This window comes from Lathamus discolor, chromosome 1 (genome assembly GCF_037157495.1).
Source record: "Lathamus discolor isolate bLatDis1 chromosome 1, bLatDis1.hap1, whole genome shotgun sequence".
NCBI classification, from domain to species: domain Eukaryota; kingdom Metazoa; phylum Chordata; class Aves; order Psittaciformes; family Psittacidae; genus Lathamus; species Lathamus discolor.
Genome location: NC_088884.1, coordinates 149,988,289 through 150,013,404, shown reverse-complemented (window position 1 = coordinate 150,013,404; position 25,116 = coordinate 149,988,289). Strand labels below are relative to the sequence as shown.

Below are 25,116 nucleotides of genomic sequence, written 5' to 3'. Positions count from 1 at the left end.
TTCTGTTCATTGGAGGAGATATGTTAAATCATCTCTCAACTGCCTTGATTGCCGCAAATGTCTTTAGCAAGTCAACCTGAAACTTGATGCCATAGTATTTTCATTAACTGCTTTGTTGCTGGGAGTTTATCTAGATTGGTTTAGTGGGTAAATGTGAGAAACTTCTTGACTCCTATTTGCCCCACCTGCCTTATCTGTTCTTAGGTGGCTCCTGGTCCACCCAGCTAACCACCGTTCCTGTGGTGGGCTCACTATCAAAACACTATCACCACCCAGGCACATACAACATCTATTATTTATACAGCTCTCTCTGATCAGTTGGTGCCTCCTGTTCTCCTGTATCACTCTGGCTATCCTCCAAATTGCAATACCATCACTAGAGTATATATATAAACTCATACAAAGTCTTCAGCCATTTCCTCTCAGGTTGAGAGTACGTTCTGAGATCAATTGAGGTTGTTTTGAGATTTCCAGTGTTGGGCAGATGATTATTGAAACTGAAACAGTGCCATAGATTTTAGGTTTTGCACTTTCTGACCTTTCCAAAAGCTGCCAAGTACACTAAGTACCAAAACCTAAGAAACTGGGGAAGCTTAGATACGTCAAACCTCGAATATTCATTTCCACTTTGGATTGTGACAGAAGCATCAGTCATTCTGTATTGTGTCTGTATCACTTCAGTGTGTATACATTACAGACAGACAGCAGGTCAAATACAGACCTAAAGCACCAGTCTTGTACTGAAGCTGCAAAAGCATCCCTAGCAAGAAAGCTGGGGTGATAACATCTCAGCTGTAGGATAACAATCCTAACGTTCTGTAGATGTAAACAGGATTCTGGCTGTAATGTCATCAGTAAGTGGCAGTAAATATGAAAGCAATGCTAGATGGCGAGGTGGGTGGGAAGGGTCACAATGATACTACCATTACCTATTCATTTGATTTCAAAACTCCTAAGGACCGTCAGAGTGGCACATACCAAGTGGCAGAAAGAAAAGGATCTGCTGAAAGTGAATAACCAGCTCCTACAAAATAAAAGTATGCTCATCTTCAGAGTTTAAACAGTCTTCATAGAGCCACATAGCTCCAGGACCTAAGTGATACCTGTGCTACTCTGTTCAAAAGGCAAGCTAGAACACTCTTCCCTTCCTTCAGAAGACACTGACCTTATTTGTGGGGGTAAACTTCATATTGCTATGAAGTGAGAAGCTTATTGAATCACTTGTTAACTTGGAGTGATTTGCCGTACAACTGTTGGAATTTTTCATGACTGAATTCCTTGAGTGTCTGTGGGAAAGTTCTATGCAAGATAGGAAAAAACTTGTAAAGTATTTTGACTGGTATTCCAGATTTGTGAGTGTGTCTCATGTTCTGCATGACACTACATAGAATAGGCAGAACAGTACAGTACTTTTTTCTATTATTCATAACAGTTTGCTTTCTATTATTCATAAGCAAACAGTCTATGGTGGAGTGATGTGCCAGCTCAGCCCGTGCTCCAGCAGCACTCCTGCATTCCTCAGAACTAGGAAGCTCTCGCACAGCAACATCCATGGGCAAGGCTCTCTCCTGACTCCAGCAGTGCCCGAGACCTCCTGCCAGGCCAACAGGCCACAGTTATTCATGTCAGTGTTCTCCTTGACTGCAGCTACAGGACAAACCCTGGGAATGAGACCTTGCAACCCTTTCATGAGACCAGGGCACAGCAGATTGCTTCCTCTGCAAGGAAAGCTACCACAAGCACAACACACTGGTTCGGGGATCTCTACCCCAGCTCTCTACAAAATGATGAATACATGAAGTCTCACTCTATAAGGTGTTATGTGGCTTGGGACCAAGACAGAGAAAAGGCCATGGTCAACAGTCACCCAAGGAAGTCTATACAGTAAAACTAAAACTCGTTGTGGGAAGAAGAGTTTTAGGACTTTCCTTGAAGACCAGTTCTGAAGGTCTAATAAATATTAGAAAAGTCCTCGACCATGTTTTATCCCAGATGCAAAGCATATTTCTTAATTCACATATCCATTTGCATATCACAACATACGGAATATTGGAAAAAAATCATCAAAACAAACCCACGTTACTCTAATACGCACATTTCTGGCACTGTAGAGTGGTTAAAAAAAAGACAGGTAAGTAGTCATGCTTGCTCACCACCCTCATTATAAGGTTTTCAGATACTGCGATGGTAAACCCATTTTGAATAGCAAGCATTTACTTGGTCCTATTATTCTACAGTTTTTGTGGGGGATTTCTTGTCACCTTGGAAATGATACACTTTGTTCTAGAAAGAAAAAATAGCTTTACCCAGAGGTCTAAGTAATTCAGAAATATGCCATACAGCATCTAAAACAAAAGTCTAATACCAACACCCTTGGAAGCAGATTTTATGACTGTTAAATATACATGTTGCGAAGATTAGATTTACTGTTTTGCTCCTATTGTGTTATTCATTTATAACGTTTGGGCACTGAGCAATATAAACTTATTTTATGGTTCTTTCATCCTTTCCCAAAAGGATTCCAAGCTCTAACACAGGCAAATTCAACACAAGGTTTTCTGGGACATAGGCACTGCACGTACAAAGGTATTATTTCTGATGGATAACACTCTTTTCATGATCCATTAATTTATGAATTACATGGCAGAGTAGGGATAGTGAAAGGCTTAACTTCGGTTATATGTTGATCTTTTTCCCTTGAAGAAGCTCTCATCCAAAAAGTAAGTAGGACTAAAAATAACATGTTCTCTTAGATTGACTCTGGCAGGTCTGATAGAATTTAACTATTTTATTCTTTACTTATCCAAAGGTGGGCAGTTGGGCCCACCCCTATCTATAAATAGGAATATGCACAGAAGAAAAGCAAAATAGCAAAGAATAATTGCTAGGCTTACTTCATTCACAACCATATACAAAAAGCAGTGCAGCTGCTGTGGAATAGAATTTACAGCAAGGAATGAATTATGCAAATACACACCACCTAAAGATTAAGATCAAAAACAACTCTGTAAAACTTTTCAACAACGTACTGGCAAACTGATTTCCTGGCAGCCAGATTTCAAGCAAAGCGTCCTACCTCCACTTTGTCAGTCCTAATCCAACTCAGTTAAACCAGAAGTAAGTTACTACTGACAGGTTATTTAAAGGTCAGTGGGAAATTAGTCTCAAGGTCCATCTTGTTTGATAAGAGTATCAGTGCTTTTGCTCATGGCTCAAAGAGACCAAACAGCAATGAGCATAATTATGGAAGTATTCTTTCCCGCTAAATGCTGCTCCCCACGAGGACTGAAGCATAGGGAAACTTCCACTGCCAGCATAAATCAAATTTATAGCTACTACCTCAACATTTAAAGCTGTTATTTATTTCTCTCTTCTCTTTCTTACAGCAAGAATAAAACCCAATAGGCCTCAGAACTGAGGAGAATCTGCTAGTAAGCTGAAGAAACGATAGAATTCTGACCTCACAATTCAATATGGCTGCTAAACAAAATCTGGCCACATGCTTGCAGTGAAATATTTCAAGAAGTCCAGATTAACTGCAATTAAGAGATCTGTTTATTGCTGACAGGGCGTAGCAAAATGTAAGGAACTCACAGTATCCTGAGGAATTTCTTAACTTCTCATTATATTCAATGGTTTCTGTTTCACAATGATAATATTTACCTATAAATTTCTCTTGCAAATTATACTGGTCTTCAGTATCAGCTAAGATGAAGCTAACATGAACTTTAATATTACCACAATCTTTCTTCATTCTCGAAGAGCAGAACACTCTGGAAGAGCACAGAACCCTCTTTTTCTTCCACATTATCCCAGAGGCATTACCTGAAAATGTGTGGTCAGATCTCAGTTTCTTGAAGTTCCTACAACATTTTCAGGCATTAGGATTGATGGTTATGATCGTGCCACAAGCATAATTGTCATCAAGAGATGAGATATCCATTTAATGTTTGTGTAGCAATTCTTTTATCTCTTTTCATAAAACTTACGAAACCATGAGTAAAGTTTTGCTCAGAATCAAACCCAAGCACAGCTGTCTGTTCCATAGTGTTGTTGCTTGGCTCTCCAAAGGGGCTTCTTTACATGTCAGTAAATCTGTCTGAGAAAAATAAAAAAGAAGATTCATTATGAAGGTAAAATTGTCTGAAGTCCAAAAAATCATGTAATTTTCTTGAAACAAGCACACACATGAAATTCAAGGGATATATGGGGAAAAGCTGCCTAAGCACACCTGAAAAGATTTCAAATAGAAATCGTGGATTCTAAGCTACCTCTGAAAATACCCAGTCATCAGTATACAAGCAAGTCAAATGCAGTCTTGATATATTGACATGTAGGATATACTCATTTCTTACAGACACGTTTTCAGTCCCTAATCACCTATGTAAAACTGATCTAGTTAAAACTTTTCAAAATTTCAATTTGGAGATCAGCCACAGTAGTAGTAGTGCTACTACTTAATAAGCTCTTGGTCTTCAGCTGAGTACAGTAACACTGTGTGCATCCTGAGACTACAAGAAAGCACAAGGGGAAAAAATAATCTTTTAAAACTCTGCGAAATGGAGTTGTTTGGTGTAATGATTTCTGCCTTGTGTTGGTGATGGGCTACTGGATTGCACAGATTTGTCTCCACTGACATGCAGTAACCCATTAAGCCACTGTAACTCAATTTCATGTCTGACTACATAGACAAAATTGAACCAATAGAGTTTGAGCAAAGTTTTACATTGTCAAGGCCACCTTGGTCTCCCTAAAGTAATAGATAATTTTCCAAAAGTCAAAACTTGTTGAGCATTTATCTGGTCTAAGGCTTTATATACCCATAAATATTACAGTGCCCATTTTAACAATACCGAGATAGTTAAATGGTATATCTGGTCGTGTGCGTTGTGTGATATTAGCACAGTCCTACTGCACAGTTACTGCCATACAGAAGGACTACTTCTTCATTAATAGGGCTCTTTAGCCCTGTGCAATTATATCCATGTTTACAAGCTGTAGCAGTTGTCAAATAGACCAGCACAAAAAATTCCACCCCTCGTTAATTAAGCAAGGTCAGTTTGGACGAGTTGGTGAGTTTTCAGCTGGCATGTAAGCTAGCTTTCTCAGTCACAGCCTGGTACACTTTTAAGCCTTTTTATGTGTAAGGCAGGCGTAGATGAGAAGTTTGCAGACAGCAGGCAGAATCATGCTGTTATGAATGCAGGAAAAACATGTGGAAGGTAACAAAGACAGCTAACAAACAGACTTTGTCTGAACTCCAAAGCACACAAATGAGTCACCTCTAAGGAGTGCATCACAATGATATGAACTATCTCTATAAGAAAGTGCTGACCTAGCATGGGAAGCACAAAGTGTCTCGTACTTGATTGCTAAAATTGTAGTTGTTTCATGAACTGCATATTGGCAGCTTAAGTTTTTGCCTTCATTGAAAGAGTGGGCATGTTTTTGCTGTTCTAAAACTAAGTCCAAATAGTTATTTGAATTAAAGACCTAAATAGTTAGACAGTCAGTCAGATTAAAGACACTAAAAATGCCAGAAATTTGTTGAAAATATGGGAAAAGCAGATTCACACTGCTCTTCCAGAATAATACCTAATGTTTGTGTCGTATGAAGACATGCACCTGCATTTGAAGACTGAAGACCTGCTTGCTGCTGGCATAACATGTAGGATTTCCATTGGCTCTAGTGCCAATGCTAGTATTTTTTTTAATGATCCAATGCAACAGACATCAAGGCCATCAGTATTTTCCCCATTACCACAATGTAGAGGTCATTTGGATAATGACCACCATCCCAGAAGAGCACCAACAGATTTCTGTGCCATCACACTTTGACCAGAAGACTCGTGCAGTGTACATCATTCTGTGCTCTGAATTGCAGCAGGATCAGGCTTACCAGCCCACTGCAGTCTCTGTTGACCTGGCAAACACTGCAAGTAGTGTGGCTGAAGGACTGGCTCTTTTCCAGCTGCTAAGCCTCTTCCTTCATAAGGAGCAGAGAAGTTCAGACAGAGGCAAGGACAAAAAATCAGGTACTTTGGGGAAAAGAGAAGAACGAGCTGGGTTTTCAGAGTCAAGAAAAGAGAAAGGGGTGAGGTGCTCACCGCCACCCATAGACTGTACATGCACCGACACTAAGCTGTATCCAGTGTTTCTCAAAAAATGGTGCACTTTTCTTTCCCCTTCCAGGAGATCTATTAGTGTATTATATAAGTGAGGGAAGATAGAGAAAAGATGCAGTAGTACCCACAGGTCTGAAGATACTCTGACAGCAAGACCCTGCAACAGGCAGCAGAAACAGCATTAGAGTCATTATAAGCAAAGGCCAACTTAGATTAACTATATTCTCTTGGTAAGGAGCAGTGTGAAGTTTAGATTTAGGGTTGAAGAAATAGGAGCATCTCTGAGCATCTACTGGTAAGGATGCTGAAGTTCTTCACATCTCCAAAAAGGTCAGGAATTGTCCAATAGCACCTAAGACCTATAACAGAATGAAACAGTTTCATTCAGCTCACACTGAAGAAAAGGATTTTATAATTTAAATTTCAAACAGGAGAAACATGGGAGATGAACATATCAGCCACTTAAACTCACCTTCGTAACTTCTGTCAAATGGTGGAAAGGGGGAGGGCAGGGGTGGGCAGGCTGCTCATCTAGTTCAGGTGGATCATCTCAGTGGATAATTTAGTCTCTGTGATATCTAAATCATGGCCTATTTATTTTAAATTCCAACAAAGGGCTAATTAGTGCTAATTACAGTAGCGGGGATAGCGATGTGGCCATTCACAGACAAAGAACTTGGCAGAGACCAAACTCCACATACACGTAGGTCAGCAAAAATGAAAGAGCACGCTGCACTTTGTCACATCTCATTTGGGTTGCCTTCAAAATGCTGAGCTAGAGGCAAAAGATACCACGGCTCATTTCTAATTCCCTGTCCAATCTTCTCACCCTTAATTTATTTTAAAAGTTTAATCAGAAGTTCATAAAGCTCAGATATAAATTTTTAAGTAAAAAAAAAAAAAAAAAAAAAAAAAAAGCACCTGCAGGAAAGCTTTTTAGGAACCCTTGGCTGCCCAAGTTTCATTATGAATAGGGACTTCAGCAGTTCACTTTTCTGCAAATGCTACTGTGATAAAATGTAACTTTCATTCCCTTTCTGTTGCTTCAGGGATCTGTCATTTAAAGAAAATAAATAGAAGACTTCTATCACAAAGAAGCCATGTTCCATTCAGGGTCAGTGGAAATCTGCACCTCACTCTGAGGTTCCTGGCACTATAGTAATAACATTTCTGCAGAACTTGTCACCAACTGGTAGCTTTGGTGCTAATAATGAAAGTTCTTGTAGATATTCTTAGTATACATATAATGTATATTTGCAGAAGAAACCTGGCTAAATTCAGGGGTTCAATTTACTGTTGCTCAATGAAATTGATGATATTAATAGCTCTTTAAAGAAGTCAGCCAGCTTGGGAATGTTCTTGGATTTCCAGAAGTCAAAGTGTTTTGACAAGATCTCTCTCTAAAGGCTCTTAAAGAAACCAAGTACCAGAAGGATGACAATTTTTTAGCAGATTAATGATGTGTTGGAGCATAGTAATAAATTGTTTTTACCAAGGAAAAGAAGTGATCACACATCTGCTCTTGAACTTGTTCTCTCCAGTATATTCATAAATGATCTAGAAAAGGGAATTAATAATGAGGGGGCAAAGTTTGCTGATGATTCAAATTACTCAGAACAGTCAGTACTTCAAAAGGTGGTGTTGTACTGAGCACTGAGCGATGCGGCAACAAAAATGTAGACATTTAACATCAAGAGATGCAAAGTAATATACATTAGGGAAAAAACCTCTAACTGCACATACATTAGGGATAAACAATAAACTATTTATTATCACTTCAGGAAGAGTCTTAGACTCCTTGTTCAGACCTCTCTGAAAATATCTGTTCAGCGCTTGCTGCAGACAGAAAATGCAAACTAAATGTTACAAATCATTACATAAGAATGAAAAGTTAAAAGAAAAATATTACACTGATATAAATAATATAGATATAAATAACTGATACATATCCAAAGGTTTATTAGCAGTATGCATGACTTATGCTGGTGTCCCTGTCCATGGCAGGGGGATTGGAACTAGATGATCTTGAGGTCCTTTCCAACCCTAACTATTCTATAATATAGATGAACAGCAGTATGATCCTATAAGTGTATGAGGATGGATAAAAGTACTTTTTAACATGGAAAAGAGACGACTAAGAGGAATTAACTGTATTAAAAAGTGAGAACAGCACAGATAGTAAGGAACAACTGTTCATTATTTCTCATAAGACTTAGCAGGCACCAAATATCACAGTTTAAATCAAACATAAATATTCTTTTCCATACAATTCATAGCTATACTGTATAGTTTATTGCTACAAGAATGTTGTGGCTAACAAAAACATAACTGGGTTTAATAATAATAATAATCTATGGAGAAAGGATTCAGCAAGGGCTAATAAATATATAACACACTTAAATCTACAGTTTAAGTATTATGTGCATTGCGCACAGCTGGGGAAAGTAACACTCTGCCCTTGCCCTATTCTCACCCTTAAAAGACAGTTAAGAAACTGTACCCTGTTCTGATGTAGTGTGGCCATTCTTATCTTATTACTTAGACCCAAAAGCCAGAAGTTTCTTGATCTAATTATGTCTGCCTTCAAGAAACAACTTAAATTTGGCTTCTATTTTCAGCACCAGGCAGGAAAGCCATTAATTCTCTCTTGCAATAAATAGGGACTGAACATTGCTGGCACAATGATTAACTCCTTCCTCCAGCAAGCATACTGTGTACTGCTGCAGCAATCCCTTCTGACTTCAAAACAAACTCCACTCCTTACATACTCTTCTTCATCTTACTGTGTATCCAATTGATCTCTCAGCTTGTTCTTCATTATATTCATCACACTGTACTTTACTGAGTCCTGCATCTAGATGAAGCTTTTGTGTTGTGTTAAGAAGTATGACCATATACTACATGTAACCTTTAGTCACATCTCATTGTATTTAAAAGCAATATATCCAATTCTTTTACATTCTGCAGTCCAATTTTATTTCCTCAACTGACTTTTATTCAGCTTTGTCTGCCAGAAAATTTCAGAGCGTGAAAAAGTACAAATCATTCCCAGGATGTCACATATACATACATGGATAATATATTTCTAACATTATATTCACCTACCTATTTGTGTCAACATTTTTATTGATCAGATACATTCATTTCTATGGTTATGAAAATAAGGTTTGAATTACAAAGCCATTAGTTAAGTGGGTATATGAAGCTGCAGTTACAAATGGAAGAGGTGAGAGAGCTGCAGACTGCTCAAGCTCCAAGGCAGGGCTGTGCCTCAGCACTAACAAGAAGGCAAGGTGTGCAAAACCAGCCCTGTCCACTTCCTCCCCTAAGCAAGCTTATGCACAAATTAAACTGGAGAAAAACAAGTGTGATAGATAATAGCAAAGCTTTTTAATAGAATTTATATGCTTCACTTCCACAGCATTTTAATGAAATCTGAATGCCTAATTCTTCTGGGTTCTTTTAAAAACCCCAGTCTGCATCACCAGATGCATCAACTATGACTAAATGCTTTCTTCTAACATTTCCTAGTCACAGGGCAGATGAACCACATTCTGTATAAATTATAAACTTCATTTACAGCGACTGAGTAAAGTGCAGGAAGGTCTGGATTAACCCAAAATGCAAGGGATGATTTGTAAAAGCTGTAGTTCCCCACTGGCCTCCAGAAGGCAGACAGCAAGTGAATAAACACCAGAAGGCTGGTTCTCCAAATAAATCACAAATCCATTTCCAGAAACTTTAGAGCCTTGAAAATACCGACTTTGCAGCAATAGAAATAGTGTCACAAGAAATGCATATTTTGCTTCTTCATCTTTTTGCATCACTGAATACAAAACTGCTCTGCAAAGAGTGTGTAGCTGTGTCTGTCACAGGGCAGAAGCTCTGTGAGCAACAAAGGGCAAAAGGAAGGGTTGGCAGGAGACCTTGCACAGCAGCAGTCCTCCAGAGATGCTGAGCCCCACGACCACCAGCAAAGTGGGAACTCTGAAGAATGTCACCCTAATTCAGGCTGATCCAGTTCGATAAACTTGCTCTGAATAATAAAACCTTACAGACAGAAGCCTTCTGACACTTTAGGAATAAAATACCCCTTCTAAATTCTGTGTATCCTGTCGAATTTAGTTAAAGGATGGTGATATATTACAAGGCCAGATGCAGAAGCTAAAAAAGGAGTGCCATGTAGCACACAAGCCTAATATGCTTTATGCATCTTTTTTCCAGCATGTCTGGTTATAGAGAAATCGATTCTGATAGTTTGAATCGACACTGTGTTAGCACACTCTGCTCCTTCATTTTGATAATTAACAGCAAGCTTTGCAAACGTTGGCTGAACATTTTCCTAGGCAGATTCTTTTTTTTAGCTTGGTTTCCTGAGGAAATGAAGCTTGCGTGCATCACACTGTCTGTCTGTCAGGTCTGCTCAGCTTCAAGCAAACTGGACAGTGTAATCATTTTTTACGTAGTAAGATCTTACCACAGACCTGTACAACATTCAGCACATCATGGAAGGCAGCTCCCAAAGTCATTAATTCTGTTGCCAGCAGAGGAGAGTGGCAGTCAGGTTCAGCTGGTAGCAGCGGCTGACCATGCTGGGCATATACAGGTTGGCCACCTTGCATGCATGCATCTCCAGAGCAGCATCTGCTGGGGCATTCCCAGTCATTAGGCCCAGCAATGCTAGCTAAAAGCCATGGAAAAAAACAAGTGCAACACAGTGGAAGAGGAGCTAATGAGGCATCTGACTACAGGGAGACAGAAGGATTGGAAGGTACCATGTTAGAAGGTACTTCAGTGTGATGAACATGACTGTATCACACCGCAAAAGATACAAAGCCAGAGCAAACCAGTCCTTATTAGTTCTGCCATCCAAGGAATGATCTGCATATGCTGGGTTTTTCCCTTCAACTCTCTCAATCCATCTCCCATTTTTCCAGCTGGACTTACTTTTGCTTACAGCTCCTGTGTACAAACCCCTGTACTAGCACAAAGACCTACAGATAGGTATTCAGTCACCTGTTAAACAACAGGTACAGGATAAGCCCATGATTAAACATATAGTTGTATCATAAGCCAATGTTATATACAATGCAAACCAATGACATATGATAAACCATACGACAGATGATACGTAAGGGGACTTATGCAACAAGCCAATATGTTTATTTACATAAGCAAGTGCCAGTTCCACTTGCACACAAGAAATCGTAATTGAAAAGCATGGCCCTCCACTGGGCTCACAAAAAGAGTTCATGAGGGCACACTTAAGATGGAGGCTGCCTTTTCTTCACACGCTTAAGAAGACAAGACTCTGGTACTGATGAAAAAGCAGGTCTCTTTTCACAACTTCATGCGATGATAATAGGTGCCTGTTGACAGCTTCAGCTTCCTGTTGCAGAAAGGAGAGTCATTGTGAAGCATGTGACCACTTTCACACACATGTAACAGAGAGTGGACCTGAGACATCCAGTACGGCCACCAGGCAGAACCCTGGCAGACCCGTTTGCACTTTGGGAAATGATAATACATAGCCTGGCTTTCAGCAACTCCTGACATCCCTCTTTCCGCTCACTGCCATTTGCAATGCAACAGAACCAAAGCAATAAGAAAAGCTATTGCATCCTCCCTCTCCAATACTGCAGTCTTGGTAAGGTTTCTCATTTCTGCTTTGGAGGGGCAGGGTTTTTAAACAAAAGGCAGGGAGAGCTGCAGGAGCAAAGCCTGACTCGCAGGCAACGCTGCTACAAGCACAACAAACCCTTTGTTAGCTGCTGCATGCAGCCAGCAAAGCAGCACTTGAGCAGCCTGTATGGCAGCTCTGCAACTCCATCAAGCATCACGACTGGCATCAGCCCGTTTGGAAAAAGAAACGGTATTTCTCACCTATAACCCTCACTAGAGCAAAATTAGGCTGGCAGGATGTTTATAAATTAATAGCATTTAAACCAGAACAGGCAAACTGCTGTCCTGCCTGTGACACAACATTTCATACAAAAGAAAAGCTCCAGAAAAGAAAAAAAGAGAAAAAAAAGAAAAAAAATCAATCTTGAAGAAATGAATCTAATATGAAAGCCAAAAGACTGTGATACCTCTGCCCCAGGCTCCAGTAATGACAGTGAGTTGATTATACGAGATATGCCCAAATGATCATAATTACGATCTCAGATATGCCTAGATGTCACAATGGAGAGGAAAGCCAAAAGACCTCAAAGTCCTTGCTGCCCTGATTTTTAGGGAGGAAAGTGTCTGATCCCCCAGCCAGCTGGAAGGTATCAGCTATCTAACAGGGAGGACTCCTCTGCAGAGAACTGGCCCCATGTCTCCAAGGTTTTATAACCAGCCATGCCTCTCCCTGAGGCTTCAGAGAAAAATGAAATTAAAAAGTCCAGGATTAACCTAGGGAATCAGCCTCTTGCCTCCTGAAAGCAGCCAGCTGTAACCCTGAAGCATGAGACGTTTTTTAAGTCATTGTCTTAACGCAGAGCTGAGCTCGTGGAACATGTTGAGGGCAATGAGATCTCTGTTTTCCCCAACAGTTTATAAAAGAAGAGAGTGACAAAGAACAAATATAAATTCACAGATGTACAGATTGCACAGAAGAACTGACCTCCACAGCCATCCACAGAGATACTCACCAGCCTGTTCCCAGAGTCAGATTAAAGTGTATCCAATTGGATTAAATTCCTAGCAATGGCAAGTTTACCACCTACCTACACTGGGAAATTATTCCTATGTGTAATCACCCTCAGTGCATCTTTATAGTGATTGAATTTTTCAAGCTTTGATTTTCAGCAATTGGATCTGTTCTGTTTTTTTCTGCAAGACTGAAATCTACACTTGATTTAGTTGTTCTTTTGTTCCTAACACATTCATAATGCCTTCTTATTGTCTTAAGCTTTACTGGCCAGTAATAATTCCTTATTTCCTTTGTCTTCTCTAGAAGTCATTTACATTTTGTAGATTCAATTTTCATTCCTAGCTATGCCCCCCTTTTCCATACTTAACATTGATTTCTTGTTTAATTATCACCTTTGTGCCTTCTTCTCTAGGCTAGCTTTCCTCTCCAAGGTAACTTACTTGTGTGCTCATTAAAGTGTAGCCTTTAGAATACACAGCAGGATTTCCTTGAGAAGTCCCATTTTCCATTAAAACTTCCCCTTTTAGCACCTCAGTTAGGGAAACAAGTTGTTCTGATGAACCAGTCGATTTTAAGTTTCACATAATACTGCCTGATGCCAGAGTTTGTTTCTATAAAGCAGAAGGTACTGGGATACCCAGGAGTGTTTGGTGATCAGTGGCTGACAGTGCTTGGTGCATCATAAAGTGCTCGATGCAGACATTTGCAACTTAAAATATCCTTGAGATTTCCCTGAGATTAGATCTTTATAAAATTTAAGGCATTCTTTTTCCTAATGACATTCAGAAGAAGTCCTCATTCTGGATTGACTGATGGCAATGCAGTTTTTCCTCACACATTGTGGACAAGCCCTAGAAAGCGGTGCTCTCCTTTGTGACATAATGTGTCCCTTGCATGCCTGTAACAAATGCCCTCCAGTCCCACCTTCTGCTTTGCTGTTAGAGCTGAAATTTGCTCTATTTTCATGCTACACTAAAAATTTCAAATTCATTATCCTCATTAAAATTTTGAAATTACTAATTTTTTTAAAATATATCTTTTAAAGGTACTAGGGAAATATTTCAATCTAAAATACTAATTAAATAAAAATTATAACTATTTTTCATACTTCAATATCTGCATGTGCAATATAATGTGGAGAAGTCAACTGAAACAATTTCCTTGTGCAAGTAAACTGCCAGTGTTAGTGGTGGTGGTTTTCTTACTTGTTTTGTTGGGGTTTTTTTCATTCTTCACTGGATTCCAAAGTAAAACCAGAGTAGCAATGATCAACTTTTAACTACATCAAACACAACCCCCAAGTCACCGTTGTTAAAAAACTGCAGTACTTAAAAATGTTTTTAGATATCTTCTGGCTCCTCTAAACCAAAACAAACAAATTTCTTATCCCACCACAAGTTACCATATTGCATAGATATATGAGGTACAACAAGGAAAAAAAGGCCCAAGTGCTACCATGCTCAAAGCAAAAAGTATTGCAATAAAAAATTTAACTCAGGTAGCCCCACTTACTCACCAGCACCACCAAGATGGAGCCATTCAAGTCATGACTAATCACTTAACTCCAGGCAAGTTCATTCACATTCACATCAAAGGAAAGAAACAAAACACAAAGACCTAGTATGTCATAAGAATCACACTGGAGCTGGGCAAACACTTTCTTCTCCAAAGTTTTGAAGAATTTCTCTTTACTTCTGCATTTCTGACCCAAAGCGAGAAAAAAAAAAAAAAAAAAAAAGAGAGTGCACAAATGACAAAAAATCCCTGAGGAGGTACGGCACCTGCAGTCCCTAGTCTAAGATTAAACATCAAAAGTGTATTAAACAAAAATATCACTGTGGCAACATGGGAGTTTGAAGGAATCCCAGAATGTGTTGTGGCTTGTTACAGCCTCCTCCCCAGGGCACAGCTCAGGGTTGGAGCAACACGGGTCCAACTCTTCAAAAGAAGGCAAGAACTGAACCCAGGTCTCCTGTACTGTGGGTGAAGGCTGAAGTCATTGGGCTTTAGGGTAAAATAAGGAGAGCACCTCCCTTTTCTTGCAGAGGCTTTGTGAACTTCTGGGATTTGCTTTCATTATATGTAGTCAAAAATGAAATAGTATTACCGGGGGTGAAAAGGGCCAGGAGTGCTGGTGGATCACAAGCTGAAGACGAGCCAGCCTGGTGCCCTTGCAGCACTAAAGGCAAACTGTGGGCTGCCTCAGTAAGTCTGCAGCCAGCAAACCAAAGGACATGGCAATTATACTCTCCTCAGCACTTATTAGGCCACATTTGAAATACTCTGTCCAATCTTTGTCCTCCTAGCTCAAAGGAGACATTTAAAAATGGAAAAGGGTCTAGCAGAGGGCCAACAAGATGATTAGAGGACTGGAGAACTTGACACATGAAGAAAGGTTGAAAGAATTGGGCTTGTTCAACATGAAGAAGAGACAGCAGAGGTTGAACACTGTATTCCCACACTTAAATGGTTGTTATAGAGACGATGGAGATTCTCTTCAGAAAGATGTCCAGTGACAAGAGGCAATAGGCACAAGCTGCTTCAGTGGAAACCCATCCAGGTATAAGAAAAAATTATTCACCATGAGAGCAACCAAACTTTGAACAGATTGCCCAGAGAAGTGGGGAAAATCCCTGCAAATCACTGTGCTTCATGGGCCCCTGATTATGATCTCCATAGCTTTCTTCCAATCTCAGCTTTCGCATATGGTTTCATAACTATCAAGGTTTTGTTCTCACTAGAAAGCACAAAACAAATACAAATACTCACTGCTACTAGAAATACATAATTTTCAGTTAGGACTGCAGATCAAAAAGCAGACTTGTCATGTAGTTTTAGTTCAGTTACATCAATCCATTCTCTCTTTATTCACCTTCAGCAAGGACTTTCTAAGATACTGCTATAAACTTTGAAAGTAAACATAGAAACAATTAGCTGATTTTGGATGTCTTGTATGTTGTATCTTGAATTGTTGATAGGCACTTATTCAATTCAATCCTACAAGCCATGTATGCTATATGCTGTTTTCAGGAAGCAAACAGCAGGAGACAGTTTCTTTACTCACAATTTCAAGCATCTCTTTCTCAGGGTAACGTTGCAAGAGGTCCTCAAGTTGACGCTCTTCCTTGCTCCCTTTCCTGGGCCTTTCCATAGTGCTCCTGCCCCTTGCACACATCCACACAACCACAATAAAACTGATACCCTTATTTTCAGGATGTCAAAAAATATTCCTTAGATCATCTAGCTAAGGCCTTACCATGCCAGCCTGCTCTGGAGAGGAGAGTTGAAGACTGGGAACTATTCCCAAGTAAAAGGAAATCTAAGGATTTTGTTTCAGTTTAATTGCACAGCAGGCCTGAAACAGCTTCAGAGTGACAGGGTACAACTGCAATACCACATGCCTGTAAAACACCTAACCATTGCAGGACAGTGATTACCCTGTCAGTGCTATGCTGTATTCTACATTAATTACAAAGTACATAACCTACAGAGTCCTATTGGTAGCCAAAACCAGACTCGTTTTCCATTCGGAATGTTTCAAGAGTGAGCTCATAGGGAAGAATTCTGGACTAATTCTATTCACTATCTTGGGTGAATATATGGGGTGAACATATAGGACCATGCTTTGATGAAAACAAAAGATCGGTATCAGGGAATTTTACAGCTGAAAAATTGACAAAGTAGGAAACAAAGAAAATGGCACAGCCGTTCTATCTTGTAAACCACTGCACTTTAATTCACTTTATGTCCACATGAAAAACATATATATTATTAATATATAATTAATATTATTAATGATAAAAAAAATTGGTTATACATGTTGGAATGAAAATTAAACATTTACAAAATTGGAGACTGTATTTTCAACTCCAAAAGAAATTTTATCAGGTAAAAAGAATATGAAGCAGGAGAGAAGCACTACCATTGTATGCAACATTACCCAGGGCAAAACCAAATATTCTGGCTATCACAGCAAGGTTATCACCTTGATGTATCCCCCTAATAAACATAATATCCAATGGAAGCTCTGATCTCTGATAAAAGGCTTATGACAAGAAACATAAAAAATGAAAGTTTTGGTAGCAGCAATATATTCACCCTTATGTCTTCCTCCACACTTCAGAAACAGAACAGGGAGAGCACGCCTTTGTTCAGCTCATGCTGTAATTCTCTCATTAGTAATACCATTGCTGACAGCTCTGATGTCCTTACTTAAGGATGTTTGAAAACTTGAAAGAAAGTACAGGAAAAACTGGTGATACAGAAATCTTGCCTTACGGTTAGAAACTAAAGCTCCCCAATGAGATTTGCTTAACAACAAAAGAGGGCCGAGATGCCTTGATCCCAGCCTTTAAGTATTTTCATTGAATAATGTCCAGTGCTAAAGGCTTTTTTAATCCAGCAAAGATTCAACAAGTTAAGTCAAAGTTAAATTCAGACCACAAATAAAACACTTCACCTGAACAGCGAGTGTTGGTATAGATGTGGTGGACTCTTTGTTCTCTGCACTCTTTAAAATATGAACAAGACATCTTTCTAATGAAGTTAACCTTGAAATAATGGTCTTCAAGCAAGACTTATAGAGCAATGCCCTGTGGTCAAGGCTAATGCTGGACTGGATTACATCACCAAAATGATTGGGCTCTTCTTGTCTTCAAGCCTATGCAAGAATTACATTGAGTCGTGTTTGTAATTCACTCTAAGCATATTTTGTAAATAATTATTAAAAGTGTTACTACACTCTTACTGACAGATTGAGAGTTATTTTCATGTAAATGGGCTACTTTTATAAAGAACATTTTGACTACTGTCCTAGGACTCACAGATATAAGGAATTACATTTTAACTGGGATATAGGAAAATTTACACAAAGAAATTCAATGTCTGATCTGTTCAGTGCTAGCTGCAGAGGTCCTACATAGACTAAAAAATATTCAAGTAATTCTCTAGTGTCATATTTGCCTGAAACCCCAGCTGCTTTTTATGAGAGCTAAGAATCTCTAATATTCTACTAGTGCTTAGCTATTGGGTGTGTTAGTTTATGAGGATCAACAAAGAACATACCTTGTTTATTAACCTTTCATTAAACCCCTCACAAACTCAAACACTGGCAAGAGAACAAGAACAAAAAGGCACATGAATGTTATCAGGAAACGTATATATTTATCACTTTCCGATTTCCCCAGCACTTGACAGTCTACTTGATAACCATTGAATTTTCATTACTTTCATTGATTTGATCAACTCCTTTTAGTTCAGAACATGAATAAGATTAAATGTGAAGAGCCAAAATAAAATTCCCTTTCATAAAGCATTTGTCTTCATACAGAATTCACCAGCATAATTACACCCTATAGTTCTGATGGTAGAACTCCCCATGTGGACGTTTGAATTCTACAGGCATTCATGCAAGATTAAAAAGCATCCACAAGGCACAATTATACTACTATAGTCTCTGGTAAATTTCCTCATATAAAGAAGACCTTCCTATGTTGAAAAGAGAGGCTATTTGGGAGGAAAAAAAAGGGGGGGGGGAACAGAAAAGCCGTTTGATTTCCTAATGTAGAAATGTCATGAGGTTTTCTACTCCTCAGATACAACATGCTATGTAAGCATGCACAAAAAAAGATTACAAATATGAAAACAAAGGTTCTTCAGATGATTCATTTCAACAGACCTCTAGTCAAAGCACATTGACCCAAAATGATATCACAATTACGCAAGGATATTTACCAAGGTTTGAGAATTTTTAAAGATCTAGGTAATTTTGCCTTTTAATATCATGGGTACAATTGATTTGTGGCATATGTGATCACCAATTCTGCAAAGTAGCTTCTGTGAGCTATACTTAAGCAGCAGACTGTTTTGTACCACTGCATAAAAATGGATCTGAGCTCTCAATAGCATAATGAGCAAGGAAATGGCAGAATTACAGTAGGTTTTGTATTCTCTGCATAAAAGATGAACATAATAGGTCTGCTCTTACAGTAGTTCCTTCACCTTGTAGCTATGTGCTAGAAATCATGACTTCCAATGCTCAGAGTGCATAACAGGTTAAAAAATGTAGAGTCTGCAGAAATAAACTAAATTTAACTCCACATTTCCCCCAGGTTCTCATTATAGAAGAAAATTAAGGTTGTCTAGATTACTTTAACCGTGTGTTTTCTTTTTTAATATATTTCATTTCATTGAAGTACAATACTTTCACTGCATTTCCTAGGTTTCAATTATTTTTCTGTATACCTAATTCACTTCTGAAAGATTTTAACATGAATATTCTAATACATTCAGCTTTTACATAGTTTCTTGGCAGAGATTCTCCTTGGATTTCTTTCCTTTACAATTATTAAAAAATGTTATTCATGAGCACCACAAATACTATATGGTTTTAGTAATCAAAATATACAGGGTGAAATCGACATACTGCTTTTTAATGTCTTCATATCATTGTAACAGCATGAATGGTTGAAAGTGGTGAAGTTTAACATTGATTTACAATTGATCATTAGATCAGAGATGTAAATTATTATGAGAGGACTCAAGACTTTTTGTTTCTGAGTCCTAACTACAGTGAGGCATATTTAGAAGGTGGATGGAGACCAGCAGGAAAACATGACAGCCTCAGCACCAGTCACCCTGCACTATTCAGAACGTAAGTTAGTAAGTTAAGGGGTCGGGAAGGTAGCTGGGACAGGACTAAAAAGCAGCCAAGTGTTGAGAGAGCATCCATTTGCTGTATGGCATAGCTGAGTTCAGCTCTGTGTTGCGCCCAGGCCTGCATCTTCTACCTCCCAGAGGCACAGCCTCATCGTTACTGCCATGGAAGCTGGAGTATTTAATGAAAGATCCCTCAGGAAACAGGATGAAGAGCATCCTACCCTCGAGCAATCTATCTGCTCCTGACTAGCTGAGCTCCGATATCACAGTGGCCAGCCTTAGAGCTGTTGACCCCACCTTGGTTACTGGATATATAGTCACAATTAGTCACAGCGATACGGTTAATGGATTTCTAAATTTAAATCTGTATTTCTTCAATTCTATCCTGTACATAAAACTTGGATTAATTTTAGTTCTATGGTGAATCTGAAGGGTCTGTACTACTAATTTCTGAGATAATTCCTTACTAATTAAAGCAGCAAATTTCTTACAGCATCTGTCGAAAATAATTTTATTGAAACAGTGGGTGGTGGCATAAAATTAGGGAACATTCATCTTATAGTAAAGGAGGAAATAAGGTCAAGTACAAGAGAATATATTTTCACATATAAATCAGATAGGTTTCCTTTGCTTTTAGTACAACACAGATGCTATGGCTCGGGAGGGGAACCTGCTCCTCTATCACCTTTCAGAGGTTTAATAAGAAAACTTACATAAATTTTCTTGTAGCAATTTAAAGTACTTACTTCAACAGCCTACTGTGGTACAAACACATACCCTTTCTGTTTAACTTGCTATGTGGTCTGTATACTCCCACAGAGGAGCAGACCTAGCTATAGACACATGCTTGCTTCCTCCCGCTTCCTCCTGCTGCATCAGGCTACCTGCAGGATTCAGTGAACTCTACTTCAAAGCCTCCTTGCTCAAAAATTTCCACAGTCTCCTTGGGTCTCCTACCTTGTCTCCTAAATACAGTCAGACTACAGTACACAAGCCTTTGGAATAGATGTATACCAACACTGGAAGCGATTATTCTTAGCACAAGTCAGTTACGTGAGTTTCTGGAGACCTATGCAACGATCACTGTGACTATTCCTTAAAATTTTCCAGAGCCTCCTACACCACAATATTCAGGTACGTAAATATACACTACACATTCCTGCAACTAGTAGAGATGTCTCATTCACTCTTTAAAACAAAACCCAAACTTACCACCAGAGCTGTGACCAACACCTTCATGTTTAGTAAACAGTAGCAGCTGCATTTGTACTGTACATAGAAAAGAGAAGATGAGAAAATCCTGTGTTCTGTCTATAGCAGCACACACTACTGCAGAAACTCTTCTTCTGCACACTGAACATACAAAAAAATCAGTAGTAAAACTTTAGTATTCTTTATCCTCAGAATTATTTTGGTTTATGTCCTGGTAATACAATCAAATTAACCAGACATATTAAAAGGACAGTTAACAATGCTATCTGATCTGTGAGTGCACCAGCAACAACACAAGCTTTAAAATTCTACAAGCCATTTTGAGAATCAAACAAAGATTGACAGTATCTCTATTTTGTAGTGCCAACTTTCTGAACACTTCGCATTTGTCATGAAACATATGATGGTTTTGGCAGCAGTTCCAAGTTAGCACTGCTCCCCTCTGTGAAAGCCACTGCCTAAACGAAGGGCTAGATACAGTCTCATCCTCAACAAATGCGAAGTGTCGTTGCTCCACTGGTGAACTACCGCTGTCCAGGACAGGAGGTGGAAAGTGTGCAGGATTCTGCAGCACACAGAAAATAAGATCCTCACAGTTTTGTAGGCTGGACACACAGACCCTTTCTATCACTTTTCAGCAACTCCAGCTTACATTGTATCTACAGACTCACAGTAAGATGAGATAGTCAGAGGATTTAAACCTTCAATCTACGCTGCAAATCTGCCAGCCTCCTGTTCTTCAGAATGTTTCATCTCAGCTAAAAATTACCAGTTCAGAGGGATAAGAGTGCAGAGGTATACAGCTGACTGTAATGCATTCCACCAGACAGCCTTTATGAATTTTTTAGCTGAGCTTTCTTCTGTCCTTGTTGTTCTTGCCAACCACATGCAGAACACTTTAGAGACAATAGTAACTCCCCAGAGGTTCAAATGCACTATTCAATTCCCAACAATAAAAAAAATAAATATCCTTTTTTCTAAACTGAGTTTCATCTCGTATTTTCCCTCATCCTAAATTACAGCTAACACCCAGAACTTGCACTGCATAGCTGAAAAGCTAGCAGAAATTGCCACATTCAATTAGCACAGCAGAAGCAGCAAACTAGAAATAGGATTTCATTCACTTTAATTCACTAGTTGGTTGCCATAAATACTCGTCTGTAAAACACGGAATTCTAAATACTCCACAGACATTATTTTCCTTTCATGAAGATGTTTGTTTACTTTGGCAGTGATTCTCTTGGGAGAAACTCTAATGACTTCCACTACCAAAAAAACCCCAAAACAAAAAAGAAACAGAAAATGCCACTAGCAAGCAAGAAAATATTAGTCTAATGTGCTGGTTAAACTCCAGGGCAAAAAGGAATAAAAACAGAGTAAATCACTGCTTTGCATTCTTCTGACCAGAACCCATACCCATCAAGTCCAGCAGGCAAAAAAACTCTCATGATGGAAGTTGGGCTTTGAGTAAAGGAAGAAAGCTGCTCATCTCCTATGAATTATAAGATTTTTAGCTTTAAAAACAAACAAACAAAAACATAACATGGGCAGGAGAAAAACAGAATAAACTAAACTAGCTCAAATCCCTGGTGTTAAATTTTCCCACTGCTTTTAATTGCATTACAACACAGTGATCTAACAAAGGTTTCTTTCCCAGTTTTGCTATACCTGGGTGATTAATATTTTTTTTAATTTTAATGAACAAAGCTACCAGGAAAAAAGGTAAGCTCCTGTGACTCAACACAGCTCACTGCTGAAACAGACTTGCCTACCTCCTGCCTAAGAATGCAGGAGTATATTCAGAGTTTAAAAAAAGAAACCCAACTAACAAACCAAGAACAGAAAAACAGTGAAAGAAATGTTAATATAAATCTTCAGATCGCTCTTTCCTGTGAAGCTTATTCTACATGAATAATCTGCAATCCCAGCCTGTCTTCTCCATTTTCATGGGAGCAAAAAATCATTAACAAAAATTAAGAGGAAGCAGCTCTAGGAAAAGTAATGTGACTTGTATATTTCAGTTACCAGCTAGAATAAGGTGCTGTTCCTGGAATGCATATGCACGCCCATTTCAAAGCTTAAACAGGGATGAAGCAGACACATGTCACAGACCACAGGACAGCAGACTGTGTACTTTCCTTAACAGCCTCAGCATTGGGAAGATCGAGACACATCTCTTAGAGCTTTTGCAACCACTGCAGGGCAAGCAGAGCTACCTAAATACAGAGTACTGACAAAAAGCCTGGGCAGAGGAGAAGATGCAGAAGAAGGAAAGATAAAACAGTAAATGGAATACAAGCACCCCACACAGAAACTCCTGGTTTTCTTGTAGCTGTAGAGCCTTAGAAGAGGGGTCAAGCGTAGCAGTAAATCACTGTAAACAGTGAAAGGCCTATAAATATTCTGGGCTGCAGAAACAACAATTTGCTGCCTTACAAGCAGCTGATGAGTTTACGCTGAGCCACTCCACTAGCAAAAGGGTTTCTGAAGTCAACTATCTGTAGCTATATTTACTTTTAACTATAACATGCAAAAAATAATCAGAAAAGCTGCTTTTAGTACTGGAATGAAAGCAAAGACACTTGTATGCAGCCCATGTTCAAAATCACAGCCATGGTGATTTTCCAAATAGCTAGTAAGAGGGAAACAGCAGATTCTAACAGCAGTCAAAGTTATTTTTTTGTATACATTAGGCTCTTGATATTCTGGTGTTCATGTTGACTCACAAAATGAGAAAGAAATTAAGTAACTCTGCATGCACATAGAAGTCTACATACCGTATCTATGCTTTAATCAGTTTCATGACTTACTACATGTTCCCCAAATCTTCAGTGGTGTCCAACTAGGAAAAGGTCTGGACTCTACCCCAAAAACATATACTTTTTAAAGAAACCAAACCCCCAGACTGCTCTGAAGTGGGTAGCACCTCAGCACAACCCCTTTCAGTTCTTATAACTGAAAGTTATAAAGTTTTTGTTCAAGCTGAAAAAATTGAACAGTGGGCCAAAATCCTCATATAATAATATCCTGTGGCTAACACTGGCCAACAGCAGGTGTTATTCTCCTGGGTTTATAAAAAGTAAAGAACCACTCAAGGGAAAAATTCAGAATCCCTGATGATACCTTTCATGTCACCCAAATGGCAGCCATTACAAAGCAAGAGCTGCTTTGTAATCCTTATAGTTCATTTGACTTGTCTTTATATAGCGTTATTTTATATAGTTTGTTGCTATCTGTCTTTGTATTTTCTCTTCCATAACACTGCTGGTTCAACTTACCATACAAAATTTAGCACACAGTGGATGATACAGGACACCAGACAAATAAGATGATCATTGTCTTTCAGGTACAGAGGAACCCAGGAGAGTTCTCAGCCCCAGCTCTGCCACAGGCCTCTGAGGTGAAGCTGATGCCTGGCACTTCTGGTGCAATGAATACACAGAGAAGGCTGATTAATGGCTCCAAGAACCATAGATGGGTATATGTGGGTTTACCATACTGACAGCTTGTTTTTGCAACATCCGTGTTTTTTCAATTTACATAATCTGTACAGCAATATTGCATATGGCTTAGCATTCACTTCTTGCAATGTTTGTTGTCTAGTCTAAGCAACTCATCCCAGCTCCATGATTCTCCAGCTTCCCCAAGTCATTCCAAAGAGGAGGGGGCTCTTGACAGCATGCTCCCTCCTTCAGGCACAAGCACACAGTCACTTTCCAATATCAAACAGAGAATGTGGACGCCAAGCATCTCAGTATCCCCTAAGGTCTGAAAAGGTGAATCTAAGAGGTTCCTGGGCTGCAAAAGGTTGAGGTAAAAAAGCCTGTTCTTACACATCTGTTTAGGCATCTATTTTCAGACACTATTACTTCGTACTAGCCCAATCCAAAAGAGCTCTCAAACCTTCCCTGGAAAGGGGTGGCTAAAATAAAAGAAAGCAGGAAGGACTCAAAGGATTACAAGCAAGAAAAAAGGAAGAAACAAAAACCCCAAACCATTAAGGCAAGAGGGTGTGAAGGCCAAATGGTAAAAAAAAAAAAATAAAATAACTCAAGAAACAGGAACCGGAGAGAGAAAACAAACAGAGCCAAGGACAGGACTCAGCACTTCCTGATGGCACTAAGGTGCCTGTTACAGACCTGGTTTGGTGGAGAAGCAGAATTTGAGGCCCCAGCATGCACCAAGGTGTCTCATATCAGTGGCAGAAGAGACAGGATATGCAGCCTGAAGGATTCCTGGTTTGACTTGGTACAGCTGTTCTTATTTATGTCAGAGTCAAGAAGAATATGCCACAAGACCAAGGAGCAACGAAGACCTCCTGCATTCTGCAATAAGATATAGCCAGAAGCTTTCCTTGTAACTAGGAGAGAGAGACATCAAGTTTCTCTCCATTCTATGATTCTGATTCTCTAAAGGTACCTGTATCAGGGTTGGATGAATCACAGTTTGGCAGCACCTGTCTTGTGTTTGTAGAAGATTAGGCAC

The 25,116-nt window shown here is 39.1% G+C and overlaps 1 long non-coding RNA gene across 1 annotated transcript; it reads right to left on the bottom strand.

The window, feature by feature from the left end:
* Window positions 1–2,914: 2,914 nt before the first annotated feature.
* LOC136007408 (uncharacterized) lies at window positions 2,915–24,996 on the bottom strand. The gene is made up of 3 exons (XR_010609686.1): window positions 24,771–24,996; window positions 5,900–6,484; window positions 2,915–4,099 (listed from the first exon to the last, which is right to left on the bottom strand). It is a non-coding gene; the product is annotated as an uncharacterized LOC136007408 (long non-coding RNA).
* Window positions 24,997–25,116: the final 120 nt, after the last annotated feature.